Source organism: Ochotona curzoniae, unplaced genomic scaffold, assembly GCF_017591425.1.
Source record: "Ochotona curzoniae isolate NIBS_2020 unplaced genomic scaffold, NIBS_Ocur_1.0 contig_1, whole genome shotgun sequence".
NCBI lineage: Eukaryota > Metazoa > Chordata > Mammalia > Lagomorpha > Ochotonidae > Ochotona > Ochotona curzoniae.
In genome coordinates this window covers 19,328,063-19,348,218 of record NW_024464918.1, presented here as the reverse complement: position 1 = coordinate 19,348,218, position 20,156 = coordinate 19,328,063, and the positions used below count along the sequence as shown (strand labels likewise).

Sequence of the window (20,156 nt, the reverse complement as noted above, 5' to 3'; positions counted from 1 at the left end):
GCTACCCACCATCCTTGGAGTAGGAGTTTTGCTTGTCCCTCATCTCAAATGTGTGATTTCTTCATGATGACATTTGAAATCTTCTCCCCTCGCTGTTTTGAATTCTATGAGAGGATGTGTTTGACCATGTTTACTTGTTAACAGCACCAGGACATGTTTCTCCTCTCTGGTTGTGACTTTGTTCGTTAATCTGCCTCTGCCCAGGCCCCCGCTCCTGCCCTCCCCTTTGGTAGCTGCAATTCTACTCTGCACTCCTGGGAGCTTCCCAAGCCACACTCAATTTATTTACGTTAATAATATCCAGGTCTATTGATGCTGCCACAAACGACAAGACTTTTGTCCCTTTTTCTTTTGTGCCTGAATAATGTTATGGGGTGTGTACACCATGTGGTTTTCATCCATCCATCCATGGAGGACACCTTAGGGGGTTCCATGTCCAAGCTGTAGCTCAGGTACCTCTGTGTTGTTCTGCCAGCCCTGCAAGGATCCAGGGTGGCCTGAGTCCTGTGAAATCAGGGGACAGAATTCAGATGGGGCAGAGACTGGCCAGGTGTGTGCAGGCCAAGGTAAAAAAAAAATAGAATGCCATTCATGTGTGCTAAGGTTCATGGAAAATGAAAGGAGAGGAGCAGAGAGATTGGTGAGGAGGTGCTGGCTGACCTGATGAGGAACATGGGGTGGGGGGCCTGGGCTTTCAAGGTGCTGTGTGTGGACGTGTGTGCTCACATATGAGAGATACACACACACATGCAGATCTCATACTTGACAGCTTAAGTGGTTTTCATTCAAGTATCACAGTAAGTTTAAATTCCAAGGGCCCACTGGACCTACAATGGCAGTTGTAAAGCTAAAAGCTCTTGTTCAGGAGTCCTAAGTGGCTGTGTTGTATGTTCCTGGGTGTGTGTATTGGGTTCTGACTCATTGCACTGGTTGGTAGATGGTACCTTGGGGAGGAGGCAGAGTTCCGTGCCTTCAGCTATCTTTTTCTCCTGGTCAGTGGGGATGAAGGCTGGATGGGGCTCTCTCACTTGTGTCAACCCTGCTCATTCAGCCCAGTTGAATTCCATGCAGCTATTTGCTTGCAGCAGGAACTAAACACAGTGATGATGATGATGATGGTTATTACCTCTACCTCCTCCATCAGCATCCCCAATACCAGAGCTACTGTTTATTGAGGGCGATGTCTGTGGCAAGGACTCACCACTCTCCACACTACTTCTCCCCTCCTCACCACCAACTTGGTGGAGCACACAGTAGGGCCCACTTGGGAAATCCAGGATATTCTCTTCATGTCTGCTGTTGTTGTTGTTGTTTTTTTTTTTTTTAAAGATTTATTTATTTTATTGGAAAGGCAGATGTACAGAGAGGAGAGACAGAGAGGAAGATCTTCCATCTGATGATTCACTCCCCAAGTGACCGCAACGACTGGTGCTGCACCGATCCAAAGCCAGGAGCCTGGAGCCTCTTCCTGGTCTTCCACGCGGATGCAGGGTCCCAAGGCTCTGGGCCATCCTCAGTTGCTTTTCCCAGGCCACAAGCAGGGAGCTGGATGGGAAGTGGAGCTGCCGGGATTAGAACTGGCGCCCATTTGGGATCCCGTGTGTGCAAGGCGAGGACTTTAGCCACTATGCTATAGCGCCAGGCCCTACTGCCTGGCTCTTTAAGGAAAAGTTTCAAAACTCATGATTAAACGTAAAAATAGTAGCGATGTATTGTGGGTTTATAGCACACATAAAAATAAAGCCTGACAGAAATAACACAAAAATGGAAAGGAGCAATTGGTAGTATACTGCTATTGTAGGGCTTGGATGCTGTGTCAGTATATTATTTGAAAATGGTCTGTGGTTGATTGTAGAGAAATATTGTAAACCCTAGGGCAACTACCTTAAGGTATACATATAAAGATGGAATCTTTTAAAAATGTTCAACCCCAAAAGGCAGAAAAAGAAACAAAGAGCAGTTGGAACAGAGAATGGACAACAAGGTGGTGGATTCTAATTCACAGCATCAGCAGGTGCATTAACTATAAACAGTTAGTTAATGCATCAATTAAAACGTGACTGGCCCAGCTATCTGCCTTATCTATCATTAAATGTAAAGAACTATAAGTAGGTATAGTGGAAGGAAAGAACATATCCCAGGCAGACACTAAAGAAAGCTGGAGTCGCTGCAGTAGCAGCAAAGTAGATTTCAGAATGAGGAATATTGCCAGAGATCAAGGGAGATATTATACAATGGTAAAGGGTCAATCCAGCCAGATAACTCTAAATGATGTAAATGTGTGTTTCTTTAGCAATAAAGCTTTAAAAAAAAACCCAAAGCTAAAAATGATAGACTGGAAAGAATAAACAAATTCATTGAGCGTATTTGGGAGCTTTGAACGGAAAAAGCAGATGGAAAGCTCATCAAGATTTTTAGAAGACCAGGCAACACCGTCAACCAACTGCACCTACTTGCTATTTTTTTTATTGATCATCTTTTTCCTACTACAAGGAAAGAGCCTGGGCAACTTGCTTTATAAAGAAAAAGGGTTTACTTGGCTCATGGTTTTAAAAGTTTGAGTTCTCAGGCAGTCCCGTTGGCTTAATCTCTGGTAAGAGGGACAGGGTGGGTGGCAAAGGGTCCCGGGGCGAGGCAGGAAGTGGAGAGAGGTCAGGTTCTCGAGATAGCTCCTCTCAGGAAGTACCTGCTGAGGCCATGTCCGCAGGGGCCTGAGGACCACTCAGCAAGCCCAGCCTCCTAGAGTTGTCCTGTCAGTGACATCACCCTGGGGAGCATTGGGGACACCCAGACTAACAACCAAACCCCAACAATAAAGGGCCCCAGCTGGCACTGGCTGAAGCCATGTCTCTTTCAAGTGCACGTGGAACCTTCACCGAGACAGACTACTTATTTCCTGAGTTGTGAAATAGGACTCAGGGGTTCAAAGTCACTAAAAAACCCCGAAATTATGTTCTCTGACAATAGCAAGATTAAACGAGCAACCAACATGATTGTCTCAGAAAACCATCAAATACTTGGAAAGAAAAGAATGTCCTTGTCAATAAGCCACGCATCCAAGAGAAGGTTGTAAGAATAATTAGGGAATATTTTGAACTGAATCAAAAGAAAGCTGTACGCACCCAAAAGTATGGGAAATAATTACAGAAGTGTTTGGGATGACACTGTTCAACAGAAACGTAGGCGCCGAGGCAAGCGAAGCACATGACTTTGTCCTGTAGTTACACAAAATGAAGCAGAAAGAGAAGTTAACCTTAATATATTTGATGTCATTATACGCAAATATTTCTATTTCACTGTATAACAATATAACGTCATTGAGAATTGTGGAGATAGCTTACCTTTTAAAAAATATATATCGTTTCAGAATCCTGTGTTTGTCTTGTGCTTGCGGCACATCTCAGTTCATACCGGTGTGTGTTCATTCTGTCCAGAGCCACCTGTGAGGCCACTGTACTTACACAGGCTTAGAGGGAACTTGACAGTATTAAAGTTTCAGTGGACTCACCAATCAAAAGGGTTCCCACGTCAAGATACTGGAAAGAAGAAAGGTAAATCCAAAAACAAACCAGACCGAAGGGGAAAAGTGCAGTCACACACCACATTCAAGTGTGAGTCAGCAGCAGACCACACATGCAAGGGTGGGTCTCGAGACCGGCTTGCCTAGTGATGCCATCGCGTGAGTCAGCTCTGTGTGCTGAGATCTTTGCATGAGGGAGAAGTGTCCGAGTGACACGTTTCTTGCATCTTGTCCCTGGGGACTAAGCAGTGCACGACTGGAATGAAGACAAGAATCCACGGGGCTGAAGCAAACACAGTGGAGAAAAACTAGCGGATTAGAAAGCGATTGAAAAGATCAATTACGTTGTTAAAGCTGTACCCAAGTCGTGGAGCAAAAGAAGAGAAAACACAGATTACTGGAATCAGAAACAAATGATGGGATGCCACTACAGATCCTAGTGGCGTTAAAAGGATAATAAAGGAACACTAGGAAGAGCCTTATCCCACACAGGAAAGTGTCTGTGACCTTCAGCTTTTTGTTGCACGTGCTTAAGCTGACCCAAGTTGTGTGTGCTTGGGTCCCCCATAATGACGGTGCCTTACAGGGGCTGGCCTCTGCTGGGCTCTAAACTTGGGGTTTCTGAACTGGGTGTTGAAGCGGCGGGTTTGGCGGCCCCAAAGGAGGGAGTCAACCTCTTTCAGCTCCAGAAGCTTCGCCTGCAGCTCCTTCCAGGTCTTCCCAGTGTGGAACAGCAGCTTGCCTTCCCCGGGGACCCAGTATGTGGGGTGGGGTGGTTTCCCAGCAGCTGCCTTCTCACATGTGACCGCCAGGCGGCGCTGCGGCCTAAGAATTGAATTGCAAGGCGCCGCCTGTCAGGCCGCAGGTGGATGGACTGAGGGCAGTGAGGGAGGCCCAACGTGCTAGCAAAGCACAGTGACCTGCGAGCGACTGACAGCATGCTTCCAAAGTCACTGCCGCATAAAACCAAGCGGGGGAGCGATTCTAGGTTAAAGTAGGCTGAAGACAGATACAATGCAATGCCAGGTGTTTGGGGATCCCTGGACTGAGGGGAAAAGCTGCAAAGGCCAGCACAGGAGCCTCAGGAGTTGGCCCGATGTGGCTGTGTGTGCCTGCAGGGGCACACAGTGTCGGCACGCAGCCGTCTGTACCAAGAACGACAGGAGCTTGTGGCTTCCAGGATGGGCATTTGGCATCAGGGGCTACGACTGCATTGGAGAGGCCTATGTCTCTTCCCAGGTGCCTGGCTGAGTCCCAGTTCCGTATCAAGTTCCAGCTTCCTGCTGGTGCACACCCTGGGAGGCAGCAGGTGTGGGATGGTTTGGGTATCGTGGGTCCCTGTCCCAGATGGGAGTCCTGGGTTGGCTGTTAGCTCCTGGTTTAAGACTGGCCCAGCTCTGGCTCTCATGGGCACTTGGGGAGTGTGCCAGCAGATAGAAATTCCTCTCTCTCTCTCCCTCTCTGTTTTTCAAATGAAAACAAAAATGAATTTTTGAAAAGATAAAAAAAAATATGAACTTCACGCACATTCGTGTAGCTAGCTGCATAGATGAGAGGGAAGGCAGTAGCTAGCAGGTGAATTCTTGCGAAGTTATAAAGTAGGCGCTAACTTCCCATCTCCATTTTGCTGCATTTTGGAAGGTTGCATTGTTTAACAGTGAGACATAATACGACCATCCCACCCCCAAAATGCCCTTATGTTCCAAAAGCCCGCTAACGTGAGGCCCGGTGGACTCCGGGTCAGGAATGGGGAAAGTGGCCTTCCAGTCCCAATCCTGACATTAACTCTTGGGGCCCCAGAAGCACTGCAGATCCGCACCCACGGGTGACCGCTGGCTTGTCTGAGGGGTCTGAAACAGCCCTGAGATGTTCCGGGTGATCCGGGAAAACACACTGCAGGCAACAGAACTGCAAGTTGTGCATTTGACCAACAAAAGCTCGCAAGTGAGTGTGTTCCGGGCACACAGCTGTGTCTCACGACTGTCTTGTGTTTCATTGCATCAGGCACCGGTTCCACAGGCACCGCCATGCGGATTCGGGATTCGAGGACAGTACTTGATTGACTTGTAAGGAAAACCTAGGAACATCCTTTGAGACGTGCAAGACACCAGCACCTTCTCACCCAGCTCGTGGTAGTACTAACCACGCACCCCTGAACTTGCCCTTCGAAGCTCAGTGTAAGCTGCTCCGCTCTCGCTAGGCAGCCACTAGGGGGCGCTGGAGATTGTCCCAGAAAGGCCTGCAAGTCACCTGGTGAGCCTGTTAATGAACCTTCCTGTTTAAGTCAGAACTGGGAGGGTGTGTGTGTGTGTGTAGGTGAGAGAGAGAGAGAGAGAGAGAGAGAGAGAGGAGGGAAAGGAGGGAGAAGTTAGGGGGCTTCATAAATAACTCGGGAGTGAAGTCTCGAATGTGGTTGCTGGCTGACCAGCTGAGGGCCATGCTCATAGAATTAGCTGCCACTGTTGAAAATTTGAAGGATTTGCTGGCACACATACACTCTTCCGGCATCTTTTAGATTTGGAAATGCTCTCCCTTTGCCCCCACCAACCTCAGGCTGTCACCACACAGGTATCAGTAGATGGAGTGGCTGTCCCTTCATCTCTGGGCCATGGCCCCCTGTTCCATTCTCTTGGTGACCCTCCCTCAACCTGGCCCTGTGGGCAGGGAGAGGAAAATCCCGAGCTTAAACCTAGCCCTGTGCGCACATTGGAGATACTGGGAACTTCCAAGGGGAATGACCCAGGATCCCCATCCCAGCGGCCGGTGCCTTTGAGGTGCCCTGGGAGCTCCTGGAACTGCTAGCCTCCTGCTGTCCGTGCGACTGAGGCCTGTCTGAGCGAGCAGCCACTTTGTTTACAGAAATCTGTGACCTTGGCCTGGCTGGCTGGCACTAGGAATTCTTGCAGCAAAATAATACAGCTAGAACCAAAAATCTTACTTAATAAGACTTATTTGAAAAGCAGAACAACGAGAGAGATATCTTTCATCTGCGTGCTCAGTCTACAATGGCAGCAAGAGCCAGGCATAGACCAGGCAGAGACCAGGAGCCCGGAGTGGCATCGGGACCGCCCAGCAACACCAGACCCAGTGAAGCCGTCTATATCAACAGGGCTGGAGGTGGGACGCAGTCGCCATCAGATCTAGAAGTATGGCTGTGCCATGCTCGAAGAAGCCAACTCTGGCCACTTCTCTACGCTGCCTAGGGCAGGTTCTGACTCCTTGCTGCTTCTCAGCTCCCCTCATCCAGTGACCCCTGTCAGCTGGGCAGTACTGTCCACCTCATGTGGACACCAGCTGCACTGAATCCCCCACCCACCCTCTGCTTTTGCTCTCATTGCATGAGGATCACCAATCAGAACAGCTGGACTGTGCTTGCCCAGAGCATGGGGGCACATGAGATCGGGTTCTGTCCAACCATCAAGTTTGCATCTTGAGCATCAAATGCAAGAACAGAAAACAGGTGACAGAAGTTGATCCTAGAGGAGGGGTCCTGCATTGCTCTTACTTCAGGTTCAAAGTTGGCTTCTTCAGCTTATCCTCTGACTGCAAGCCACCTCTGTCTGCCCTCGACTTCACTTACGATGTCTAGCGTGCCACCCAAGAAACTCAAGATCTTCTCTTAGGTTCGGTTTAATCTCACAAGTATTTGCTGTTTGTAGAGACCACACATGTGCCAGGGAGACCCTGGTGGCTGGACCAGGAACAGGAGAGAAGCAAGGCTACCTGCCTCCCGTTCCCTGTGGATGATCTCTGCAGTTACATTCAGCTACAGGGCAGAGGTGAGGCAGGGACCACCTGCGTGAACCAGCTCGGCGGTGGGTGCAGCCTGAGGGAGGCTAAGGGGCCCAGGAGAGCCATTCCCAGGCACCTGCAGCCTGCAGAGGACCCCTCAGGACTGCAGGGAGAGCTTGCACCCCGCAGCAGCATGCAGAAACTGGGACCCATCAAAGCGGACTCTGGGAAAGGAGCCCTCTAGTGGAGAACTCTAGATACGTCCATGCTTTTGAGGGGAGGCCGGTACCAGGACCTCAGAGAAGATGGGGCACTGCTTTCCAACTCAGCTCCTTCGGAGTCTTGACTGAATGAGCGCGTGGGTGAAACGGCTTCCACAACTGAATTTGCATGGGCTCCTCAGGGTACAGGCTGAGTTTATGTTGGAAAAACTACATGGGAGACTTGGATTCCTCACTGTGCCCCCACCGTCCTTCCTTACACTTTCCTGCAGTGCGCTTCCTTCTGTCTGCAAAGGGGGCAAATCCTGTGCACCTGCTGCCGGGCATAGGATGGTCTCGGGTTGTCTACGCTGATGGAGGAATGATCTTTTCCCAAAAAGCCTAATGACGCTGCTGGGAGAAAGGGCAGTGACCGCGTGCTGCCACTAGGGGGCAGAAAACCCCAGAGATGGAGAGCGCACAGCCAGGCCCACCCCACACAGTCACTTTGCGTTTTGGTTTCTAACCTAGGTCAGGTTGGGTTGGACTTCGTTGCTTACTCATGAAAGAGATCTGACCGGTAGATCAAAATTGGGAGTCATTCCAGTCCAATTCCTTTTTTTTTTTTGATAGGAAAAACTAAGGTACCCAAAGGGAGATTTCCTGCCCAGAACATGGGGGGCTGCATGGTCACATGGGACAGTAACCGGGTCTTGCTGTGTCAGAGCCGCCTCTTTCTAGTCCTCTCCTCCCCGTGTTAGTGACCTGACCCTTCCTTACGGGCCTTCCTATTTCCTTCTGAGAAGCAAGAACAACCAAACCACCTGCCTGGGGCCCACGAACCTCAGGAATGCTGGTTTCTCGGAGGCTTGAGCAGGAGCTTGGCGAGGGTTCCCCTGCATGATGCGTCACCTGGTCATGAGGCTTCCGCACAGGGCGTGACAATGTCCATCTCCTTGTGCAGAAGGAGTGGAACCTGGGTGCCAGCACCACCCCTGGCTTTCCAGAGGAAGACTCTACCCCTGAAGGAACGGTGCCCACTCAGTGCACAGTGGCTGGAACGGTGCCCCATTCAGTGCACGGCAGCTGGAACAGTGCCCCACTCAGTACACAGCGGCTGGATGGTGCCCCATTTACTGCATGATGGCTGGAACAGTGCCCCACTCAGTGCACTGTGGCCAGAACGGTGCCCCACTCAGTGCATGACAGCTGGAACAGTGCCGCGCTCACTGCATGACAGCTGGAACAGTGCCCTGCGCAGTGCATGGCGGCTGGACGGAGCCCCACTCAGTGCATGGTGGCTGGACGGTGCCCCGCTCACTGCATGACGGCTGAAACAATGCCCCACTCAGTGCACAGTGGCCAGAACGGTGCCCCACTCAGTGCACAGTGGCCGGAACAGTGCCCCACTCACTGTACAGTGGCTCACAGCTGCTTTGCCAGCCTAAGTTCAGACATCCAGGGAAAATAGCTCAAGATCACAAAAGTAGAAACAAAATATCTCAGGAAAAGTAAAACAGAAACAGTGACCTCCGAGACATGGTGCTACCTTCACACCTATTAGGAATAAGGAACTACTGGGCTTTACCCATCGCCTGCAGTGTTGGCATCCCGTATGGGCACTGAATCCCAGTTCCTCCACTTCCTATCCAGCTCCCTGCTAGTGCACTCGGGAGGCAGCAAAGGATAGTCCAGGTGCTTGGGTCCCTACACAATGTGGAAGACTGGAAGAAGTTCCTGACTCCTGGCTTCAGCCTGACCCAGCCATGGCCACTACCTCCATTGGGGAGTGAAGCATGAAGTGGAAGATCTTTCTGCTCTCTGATTCTTTCAGGTAACTGGTTTTTTTTTTTTTAAGGGAACTACTGAATTGTAACATGAACTAGTAAAATGACCTTTAAGGTCTTCTAGCGCAGACGTGCATACGCGAGAATCCTGCTTCATATTCAGGAAACGCTGCCCCCCTAGGCAGCTCTGTGCCCCTTGCATGATGATGACCAGAGCAATACGTAGTTGCAGGAACGGCGCTTCCCCACTCTTGCCACCAGGGGACGCCCCATCCCAATTCCAGGTGGAAGGTGACTTTCCAGGAGGAAGACAGCTGTGTGCTCATTTCGGATTCCCTCTGCTTGCAGGTGGAGAGGAGGGTACTTTATACACCAGATTATACCTCAGCTCCCGACCAAAGACATTGTGCCGGTGCCAGCGGTAAGCACGCTGTCTAGAAAACTCTGACCTGTTGTTCCTTTATTCCAGCCCCTGCCCACTGTGGTCTGCCATTCTGTGTTTCAGAGCGCTAGTGTGGGGCGCCTTGGCTGTGCACGACACACTCCTGCAGAGGAGGACGGAAGGGAAACTGCTGGACAGGAACTGTGAGGAAGGCCCCAGCACGTGAGTGAGGCGGGTGAGCATCCGATCGCCTGATGCTGGAACCGGGCCACATCCCAGGCAGCCTCGGGTCACGCTCCGCGTGTAGATTCCTGTTGGCCTGTCTGCCTAGAAAGAGAGAAAAGCCCACATTTACAGCTTTGATTTGTAGCAAGGGGAAAAAAAAAAAAAAAAAAAAGGAAAGGAACTGCCACAGAAGTTCCAGAAGCTCTCAGGGAGGAAAGGATACTGAAGGATCCTGTTGGTCTCCCCGGCAGCAGCAATGCCAGGCGCTGGCATTGAGGGAGGCCCTTTCCAAGCCCTAAGATGCCTCGCTCCTCAGCCCCAGGCACTGGGCCGTTAAGGGGACTGGAGCAGCCACAGGCTTGGCAGAGGCCATGAACAAGAATGGGTTTTGACTATAATTGCTGCAAAATGCAGCTTTGGCTCCCAAACCATCCTGAGTTCAGGAGCTCAAACACAGCCCCACACCCCTGGCCTGCTATGGCCCAGACCTGCCCTTGGGAAGCATGAATGGCCAGAAGTATGAGGCGAGGGAGCCGATGGCTTCTCCTCCGCTCACATGGAGACTTCCCACTGCCTTTTCCTCTCTGTTCCCCCATCTGCTGCCTGAGTGCCCAAGTGCCCGTCACCTGGCTCAGTCCTGGGACCCAGCAGTTCCAGACAGGACAGTCTGTCGCCCAGAGGGACTCGGTTGGAAACCATGACTGTTAATCAGAGGTGTTTAAAGGTGCTCTGTGATAGTTGCATAGAAGGAACAGAGGGTTCTCTTGCAAAGCAGGCAGCAAAGGCTTGCCGAGCCAGAGGTAAATTCTTTCCACCCTCCTCTCAAGCCACTGTGAGGTGTCCAGGACCTGGGTGCCTCACCCCTTCCTCACCCCCTCCTACTGCTGAGCCAGGAGGTGATTTGCAACCTTGCTCCTCATTACATTCCAATCACCAATGTTTTACTTTGCTTTTGCTTTTTCAAAAAAAAAAAAAAAACACCTTTGAAAACAGTTCATCCTCCACTTGCAAGTGTCAGCATCCCATATGGCCACTGGTTCATGTCCTGACTGCTCCACTTCCAATCCAGCTTCCTGCTTATGGCCTGGAAAGGCAGTGGAGGATGACCTAAATCCTTGGAGCCCTGCAACCACGTGGGAGACCTAGAGGAGGCTCCAGGATTCAGAGCAGCTCAGCTCTGGCCACTGCAGCCATTTGGGGAGTGAACCAGCAGATGGAAGATCTTTCTGTCTCTCCTCTCTCTAAATATGCCTTTCTAATAAAAATAAATACATATCAAAACCTCTCTCCCTATTTATTTCTCTCTCTTTTCCCCCATTTTTCTATCATTTTAAAATTCTTTCAGACACCATAAATAAATCATTTTGTACTTCAGCCTGGTACACTTCTGACCACCAGTGCGTCCAATAAATTCTGCCCCACCCCAACCAATACCATCCACTTGAATCACCAACCAAAAAGAGGGGAAAAAAGTAAAAAAAAAAAAAAAAAGATTGGGTAGATTTAAAAGAAATCATAATAGAACTTCTAGGAAAGAGGATTGTAGTAATTGAAATTAAAAAGTCAATGGACGGGCTTGACGGATTAGACACAGCAAAGGGAATGGGAGGTTAGACGTGGAAAATGTGCAGGAAATGGGGATGCTAAGTATTGACATTTTCTGTAGAAAGAGTGAAGATATTACTTAGCTTTCTATTAGCATGTTCTTAAGTATGCACTTTAATATCAAAGGGTAACAGCTAGGAACAAAGTGACTTCCGAATCAGTAGAGGATAAAGCAAAACTGAATGAGGCGGAGACCTCACTGAACCCAAAAGAAGGCTCAGAGAGAAAAGAAGCACGGATAGGAAAAGGAATGCATATAAATGAGAAAGAAATAGGTGGAACCTGCAGAAGAAGGGAGCTCTGACATACCAATACACCTGTGATTATGACAAGGCCAATAGACCTTGAAACATAAAAAAAAATGTTTGTGATACATTTAAAACATTGGGAAACAAAAGGTTGAAAATAAAAAGGATGGAAAAGATTTACCAGGCAAATCTATCAAAAAGGAGGCTGAGATAGCAATATTAATATGAATCATTATCACTCCTGCCACCGCTGCTACTTATTGCACATCACACACCAGCAAAGTCTCAATGCCAAGGCCACCCCTCCAGGGCAGATGTTTGACGCTTCGTGAAAAGCGCAGGTGACAAGCATCCCACCAACTCGCTGCCCGGCGCCCGAGCACACCTGCACCTCGGCCTCTAACCACCGTTTAGTTCCGGCCATCTTGGATCCGTTTGGCCTTGTCCTAAGTGCAGGATGAATTCTCCGATTCCTGGCCTCTGTGGCACAGCGGGGTCGGAGTGGGTGCCAAAGGCTAAGCCACCACATCCCGGCTCTGTGTGTCACAGCGTCATCTGCTTTCAGCTGGTGGATCTGGCAAGTTGTAGCCATGAGACCACAGGGACTAAGACAGGGCTAGGTGAAACCACAGATTCTTTCCCGGGTCACCAGGTGTGATCTCGGAGAGCTGGTGGCCTCTCAGCTGCCCACGTGTGAAATGGACACAGTGCCGCATATGCCTCGGAGAGCTGCTCATGTGTGCTGTGGGATGACTCTGGGGCTGGCCTGGGCCCACCCGGTCACCCTTGGGAGCTGTGGCTGAAGCAGGGCAGAGGGCTCAGAGGACCGCAGACGGGAGGGGTAACTGTCCTTCTCTTGCCTTCTCCTGTAGGTAGCTGCCGCCCAGAGAGAGAGAGAGAGAGAGACTGGCCGGCTGCCTGGGGCAGAGCTGGCCTCAGCCTGCTCTCCTGCCCTCGGGTCTCACACAGCAGCCTCCTAGCCCAGCACCCAGGCCCTTTGTTGCCATTGTGAGGTAACCCCCAGCGCCTGCCCACCCTGCAGGGGGGGCTTTTCAGGTTGCTCTGGACCATTTGAAGTTGCTGGAATCATCCTCACCGCATGTTGCTGCCTCCTGCCTCCTCTCAGGTGGCCCTGACTGACAGCACCAAAGACTCAGACCGCAGGCTGAGTGACAGGTCAGAGGGGTCCATGGGAGGGAAGTGGTCACCACAGGACAGCTGGGGACAGGGCAGTGTGAGTCCAGTCAGTTCTTGGCAGAGATCCCCCAGCTAGTGTGGCCTTAAATTCATATTCACATTTGAAAATGCATGCCCTTGGTCATTTTGATTCAAAATCTGAGAACTTCAGAGCTGGAAGCAACTGTAGAGAGCAGGCTCCCGGAAGCGATGGATGGAAGGGGTGGTGCCATTGGTCCAGAGCATGCAGGAAGATGGGCAGGGACCCACTGGGCAGGACTCACCTGGGGGCATCTCCTGGCTCGTTCCTGCTGAGGGCTGAACATGGGCTGGCAGGAAGAACAAAGACAAATTTATGTCTTTCAAGGCAACTAAGTGCAAAAGGACTAATTCTCCTAAGATTTCGGAGCAGCACAAGCCCTTTTGGTGTAGACGGAAGCTTGACATGCCGGATCCCATCTGATCCTCAAACGATCCCGGGAGAGAGGCTAAGTCAGGCGGGGTTTTCAGCCTCACTTTCCTGAAGAGATACGTCTTACTCAGGAGATGCGGCTGGGAGATGGAGCAAGGCTTTCCAGTTTTTTTTTCTGCCACCCAGATGAAGGGTGTTAACCCAACAGGGAGCCACCAGGGCCACGCCCGGCATGTGAGCACTTGGCCCAAGCAGGAACTTGGAAGCTCGGCCTCCAGGACCGTGCTTGCCAGCATGAGGGAGCATCCCAGTTCCCTGGGTAGCATCTCCAAATCCAAACCTGGGTTCCTTATGGAGCAGGTGTGGAGTGGGGCCCCCGAATGTGCACTTCCGTGCAGGAAAGCTTTCCTTCTGTATCTGCACAAGGATTTGGGCTTCGTCACGTGCCTTTCTTCCTTTAGTGTGGCTCTCATATAGGTTAGCTTACATCCTTCCCTTCCAGGGATGAGCCATGCTTGGTCTCAAGGCACAATGTGTGTGATGTGCTATTGAATTCAGTGTGTACATCTTTTGCCTGGAGGCTTTTATATGCTGTTCATCAAAGAAAGAAGCCCGTAGCTTTCTTTTCATGTGAGGCATGAAAGCCGTGCCGGCTGAGCACATGGGTGTGAGGCAGCGAGTCCAGCTCTGTGCAGGGGTGGTTTCAGAGCACTTGTATTCTTTAAATGCTTGGTAACATTTAGCTAGAAAACCTTCTGGTCCCAGGCTTTCCTCTGTTGGGAGGGTTCCAATTATTTCTTGGTTTTCACTTGCCGGTTCACTCCTCAAATGGCCAAAAATGGCTGGAGCTGGGGTTGTCTGAAGCCAAGAGCTTCATCTGGGTCTCCCATATAGGTGCAGAGGCCCAAACACTTGGGCCATCCTCCACTGCTTTCCTAGGTCCTTAGCAAGGAGGTGGGTTGGAAGTGGGGCAGCCAGAACACAAACTGGGCCCTGTATGGGATGCCAGCATGATAGGCAGAAGCTTAGAAGAATTCTGCCATGGTGCTGGCCCCAGTTCCTCCTATGATGGATGCCTACTTTCATTCCATCGTGTTTGGGGGCAATATTAGATATTGTTTCAATGTTCTTGAATTTCTTTTTTTCTTTTAATAGAAGCTTTGGGGGGATACTCTTAAAAAAAAGATTTATTTATTTGAAAGGCAGAAATATATAAAGAAGGAGATACAGAGAAAAATATCTTCCATTCACTGGTTCACTCTCCAAGCAGACACAGTGGCTGGAGCTGAGCTGATCTGAAGCCAGGAGCCAGGAGCCTCTTCCAGGTCTGCCACATGGATCCAAGGTCCCAAGGCTTTGGGCCATCCTTGACTGCTTTCCCAGGCCACAAGCAGGGAGCTGGATGGAAAATGGAGCAGGCAGGACACAACCAGTGCCCATATGGGATTCTGGTAGTTGCAAGGTGAGGATTTAGCCACTGAGCCATTGTGTTGGTCCCAGTGTTTTGAATTCCTAAAGGTGTTTCGGTGGCCTATCCTGGAGAATATTCCTTGAACTAAAGAAAGTTCTGCATGAGTCAAAAGTGCAGCCCAAGCCCAGTATCTCCTTACTAATTTCCTATCTGGTTGATCTCATTGTTGAAAGAGGGGAACTGAAGTCTCCTCCTAATTGTTTCTGCTCTCTGTTCCTCCCTCCATGGTCATTAATATTAGCTGTGCATATTTAAGTGTTGGGGACGTATATTTGCAGCTATAATGTTTTCTGATAAATTGGCCATTTTATCACTAAGTGAAGAATGTCTTTTATGGCAAGTTTTGACTTGTATTCTGTTTTTTTTTTTTAAAGAAAAACCTGCAAACAGGAGTACGAAAGAGAATACATCTAGATAATACCTTTCATACATATTAGATGTTTTAGATGTTGCCATCAATCTAAAGTATCACTGTAAAACTTAAATATATAAACACAAATGTTCCCTGACCTCACGTTCCCATTTCCAGAAGCAGGTGCAAGTGAAACTTTGTGTATCTAGACATTGGACTTGCTGATGTTTAAAAAACCGTTTATCTCTTGATTGTAAATGCAATACGTGTTCATTAAGATGTATTAAAACACATATGAAAATTAGCAATCTTTCACAAGCTCACAACTCGGGGAATGATGTTTTTCCCAAAACTGCATCTTTCAAGATCAACGCCTCCTTCCCAAGAACAGGGTCCGTGCTGCAGTGGCAGCAGTAGGCCGCCAGGTGGTGCTATGGGGCAGGGGTGCGGAGCAAGGCGAGCCGAGTGGTGCACGTGACTCTGGCCTCCGGCTGGAGCGCTCCTGTCACGTGATAGGGCCCGGAAGCAGCTGTCCGGCTGCCCGGGAAGGATGATGAGGGGTCGGCGCTGAGACTGGGAGGTGGGGTCAGTCTGACGCCGGCAAGAGTCCGGGCTGGACAGGGAATCCAGCGGTGAGTGACTGCGGCCAGCGCCTCGGGCGGGGCTCACCCACGTCGTCCTCCGCCCGGGGGAGCAGGTGCTCCGGGTCCGGGACGACTCCCCCGGATGCCGGGTGGCTGCTGCGGTCCCTCTGCACCGGTGGGGTTGGGGTCTGCCCTGCTGTTGGGCACGTCGGGGAGCGGTAGTGTTCAGCAGGGGCTCTCGTCCCCACCGTCCTTCCTGAGGAGAGCCGGGCTCACAGATGGTGCCAGCCCTCCCCGCCTGGGAAGGTCCTTTGGTGCACCTGGCCCAGGTGGGGTCTTGCCTGGGGTCACGGGTGAGCGGGGCTGGGGTCACGGGTGAGCGGGGCTGGGGTCACGGGTTAGCGGGGCTGGGGTCCGCGGCCAGCTCCTGCAGCTGCTTGCCTCCTGCAGGGATCTGGACCCGTGGACAGCGCCCTCTGTCCCTTTCCGTTCTCGTGGAACCTTGTCCGGTTGTAGCTCTCTCGCGGTCTCCATTGGTTGGACTGGCTGCGGGTGTGGTTCCCCTGTTTGCTCATGATTTTTTTTCTGCAAACTCATCATTCTGTGGGGTCGTTTCCTAAGGGATCTGCAGTTCCGTGCAAATTTACCAAAATGTGAGCTGTGACTCGGTGGGTGTTCAGAGGGTGTTGGTGGCTCGGCGGAGGTTGCAGAGAGCCTGATAGCCCGTTGAGGAATGGGAGGACCTTTGCTTTCTTTGGCCTGCCACCCGCTAGGTTTGAGCCAGGCCGGTGGCTTGTGTGGATCCCGGAGTGAAATAGCAGCATGGTGTCATGGGCAGAACTGGGACAGGAGAACTGGGAGGCCGTTCTCTATTGGCCACGATGCTGCGACTCCCACCCTCAGCTGGGTTCCAGTTCTGCCTGTGCCACCAGGCGGTTGAATCCTTGAGAGCCCTCTGCCCTCAGGCTCTTTATCTAGGTCTCGCTCTCTGCGTTTCTGTTCGGAGACATTGTTTCTTTCCTGTGTGCTTTCAGTAACATCCTTGCAAGGAGACCTATCTCATCTCTGTCCAGGAAGTGGTCTCTGTCAGTGTGTTCTTGGGTTACCATGAAGTCCTCCTCCACTCAGCATTTTGTCTGCGTTAAATGCCAGTAGCTCCGAGTGATTTTAACTGTCTTTTATGATTTTAAGCACCATGAAGGCCCTCTTGGGCTTCTTGACTGGGACTTGGCTTGCAGTAGTTAGCGCACCTGTCCATTTAGAACATTTTTTCTTTAGAGATGCTCTCAAAACCAGGAAGGACGGTCATGCAAAAGGCATGGTTGGTCGGTCTGAGTGTAGCACTGTGTGAGGTGAAGGCCCTTTGCCATGATGTGTGAAGTCTCGCTCTGTCTTCAGATCGTGTCACTTACAATGGCCTGCTCCTGATACCTTGTTTTCCTTTAAAATTGTAGGGCTCCTGTCGCTGGAATTAGCCAGTGCTGTGTCTGCTGCAGTGGTAGTGTTGGCATGCAAGATTCTTTTTATTTATTTCTTTGAAAGGCATCGTTATATAGAGAAGAGACAGAGATCTTTTATCTGCTGGTCCACTCCCCAAATAGCCATACAATGGCTGGAGTTGGGCCAGTCCAAAGCCAGGAACCAGGAGCTTCCTCCGGGTTTGCCACAGAGGTATGTGGTCCCAAGACTTTGGACTGTTCTCTGCTGCTTTCCCAGGCCACAAACATGGGGCTAGGTGGGAAGTGGAGCAGCTGGGACACGAACTGACATTAGTGGAACACTGGCGCCACAGGAGGAAGCTCAGCCTACTTTGCCATGGCACCAGCCCCCCTGGGTTCCTTTTATATTGTAGTGTTCCAGAGACTATACCCTGCCACCAGAGGGCGCTGCTGCTGTGAATTATTTGCAGGGATGTTGTGGATGAGTTGATAATGCGGGGCGGCAACTTTAGCTAGTTTTCTTACAATTCAGAGGCTTTGTGGAATTCTTGGCTGGGCTCCTTGGCAGGTGGGATGTGAAGGAGAGCGGTTAGAGATGTCCATCTGTGAGATTACTTCATTTCTCCCTTGCCTCAGAGCACTGTTCTCACAGTCAGTGCTTTTCTTCTTTGAGAAGCAGACAGATCTCCCACTCACTGATTCTCTGAATATCCCCAACAATTGAGGCTGGGCCAGCCCAAGGTCAGGAGTGAGGAGCTCAGCCTGTGCCCTGTGGGTGGCAGGGTTCTAACTGCTTGAGCCATCACCTGCTGCCTCCTAGGGTGTGTGTGAGCAGGCAGCGGGGGTCGGAGCAGAGCCAGGGCTTGAACCCAGACACTGTCGTATGGGATGCAGGCATCCCAGGCCTGGCGGCCATGGGTGCACCAAGCGTTCACCCTCTGTCTCAGTCCTTTAGATGCTGGATGTTGCTTCAAGGATCAGGTGCTGAGAACTCCCTGCAGTGATCTTCTCTCCCCCTGAGCTGGAGCGGGATCCTGGACTTGGGCCAAGGGAAGCATCTGCTCTTTCTGCCTTCACTGGCCTGGGCCCGCTAAGACCCACGGATGTCTGTGACCACCCTACCAGCACCTGGCAGGCCCTTCTTTCCTTGTAATAAGCTCACATTGGGTCTGTTGGCCTCGGTCTCTCCTTTGGCCAGGCTGCACCTGGCTAAGCATAGAACTCCTTCTGTTTCAGGAGTGAGGGGTCTTGGGGCTGGAACATTCTAAACATATGCAAAAAGAAATCATGTGATGCTGTGTTTTTTTTTTTTTTTTTTTTGCAAAGATTTATTTTATTTATCTGAAATACAGAGTTGAAGAGGGGTGGGGAAGAGACACAGGTATTCCATCTGCTTGTTAACTCCCCAAATGGCCACACTGGTCAGGCTGTGCCAGGCCAAGGCCGGGTGTTTGATCTGGGTCTTCCATGTGGGTGCAGGAGCCCAAGCATTTGGCTACCCTCTGCTGCTTTCCCAGGAGCATTAGCAGGGAGCCGGATCAGAAGCGGAGTAGCCAGGACTCTGAGCAGTACTCATATAAGATGCCGGCACCACAGATGGCAGCTTAACCTGCTATGTGACATAATGCCGACCCCCTGAATTTGGTCTTGTCATCTCTTTGATCCCCAGAATGCCAGTGCTAGGGACCTGAAGTCAGGGTCCAGGAACCCCACCTGGGTCTCGCACATGAGCACAGGGGCTCAGGTACTTGGACCATATGCTGCTGTCTTTCCAGGGAGTATCAGCAGGAAGTTGAATTAGAAGCAGAACAACCCCGGCTAGAACCAGTGCTGCAACATGGAGTGTAGGTGTTGCAAACTGTGGCTTAATGTGCTATGCCACAACACCACCCCACTGATGTTTTAGAGCAAATGATGGAGAAGCCATGTGTTGTCGCTTCCCTCTTCATGCGCCACAAAGAGCATTGCAGCCTGGGTCCCCCTTCGTGACCTCAGAATCACAGCAACAGAGAGGAGAAAATGCATCTAGCAAATTTGCTGCTTCTCTGGGTTCCAAAGTCCAACCCAGAGTAACGAACAGCACTTTCACTCTGCAAATATTGTGAGTGCGTGACCCCGGCAGGAGGCGAGCCTGTGGTGTACCCTTCGTAATAACGTCTTAGCTGCTACTTTTGTGGAGTTGTGTGTAAATCAAGCAGTAATCAGGACTTTCTAGGAAGCTGATTACTGCCATAAACTCAGGTAGAATCAGATAGGCACAGAAACATGTTTGCTTCTGGTATTTCCCTTGTTTTATCTCTGCCAGTATATCTAAGATGTTATCATTATGGCAAATCAGTCATAAGATAATTCACAGTTTTTGATACCAAGTCACTGAAATCCAGCGTGAACATATGTCAACTTGACAACTGTGTTTCATGTGCTTGGGAGCTATTGGCTAGCAGATGGCATGGCATAGGTTGAGAATATTTTAATGTATTAAGGCTTAATTCTTTTTTTTTTTTTCTTTTTGAGCCTCTCTGGCCATTAAAATTTTGAAATTGGAATTATGTTTTTTTTTTTCTAAAGGGAGAATATACTTAGAAATTATCTGATGGAATCCCCTTGCTCCAACACCTAAATAATCCAGTAATCGGACAGGAAAGCAGGACTTTCCAACAGCTAGGTTTTGTTCTCCTGAACCCCAGAACACTATAGTTCTAAAATGAAAAGGTTAGTTTTTAAATGTATAAGAAGAATTGCTGACCTTCCCTAAAGAAGCAGTCTCTAGAGAAATGTCCCTAAGGATTGTCCGCCCCTCTGGCTGAGGCTCCTGTGGGCACCGTGGCACGGCACGTTAGGCCAATGCTTGAGAGACTTGCATCCCACCTGGGGTACCCAGAATGGAATCATCTTTGCTTCTGATCCCTCTTGCTGCTGTGAGGGGGCAGCAAGTCCTGGCTCAGGTGCTTGAATCTCTGCCACACATGTAGGAAAACCAGATGTAGCTGCCTACACATGGGGGAAAGCCAGCGCCTGACTTT

General features: G+C 50.5%; 1 protein-coding gene across 2 annotated transcripts in view; it reads left to right on the top strand.

The window, feature by feature from the left end:
* The first annotated feature begins 15,657 nt into the window (after window positions 1-15,657).
* Window positions 15,658-20,156, top strand: part of SLC36A1 (solute carrier family 36 member 1) — a 39,316-nt gene continuing 34,817 nt past the window's right edge. Inside the window, exon 1 of one of the 2 annotated variants that reach the window (XM_040995316.1) lies at window positions 15,658-15,742. The gene's annotated coding sequence lies outside the window, so the exon portion shown is untranslated. Of the gene's footprint in view, window positions 15,743-15,783; window positions 15,817-20,156 lie in introns of those variants that run through there. The other variant, XM_040995353.1, reaches the window with a different exon arrangement.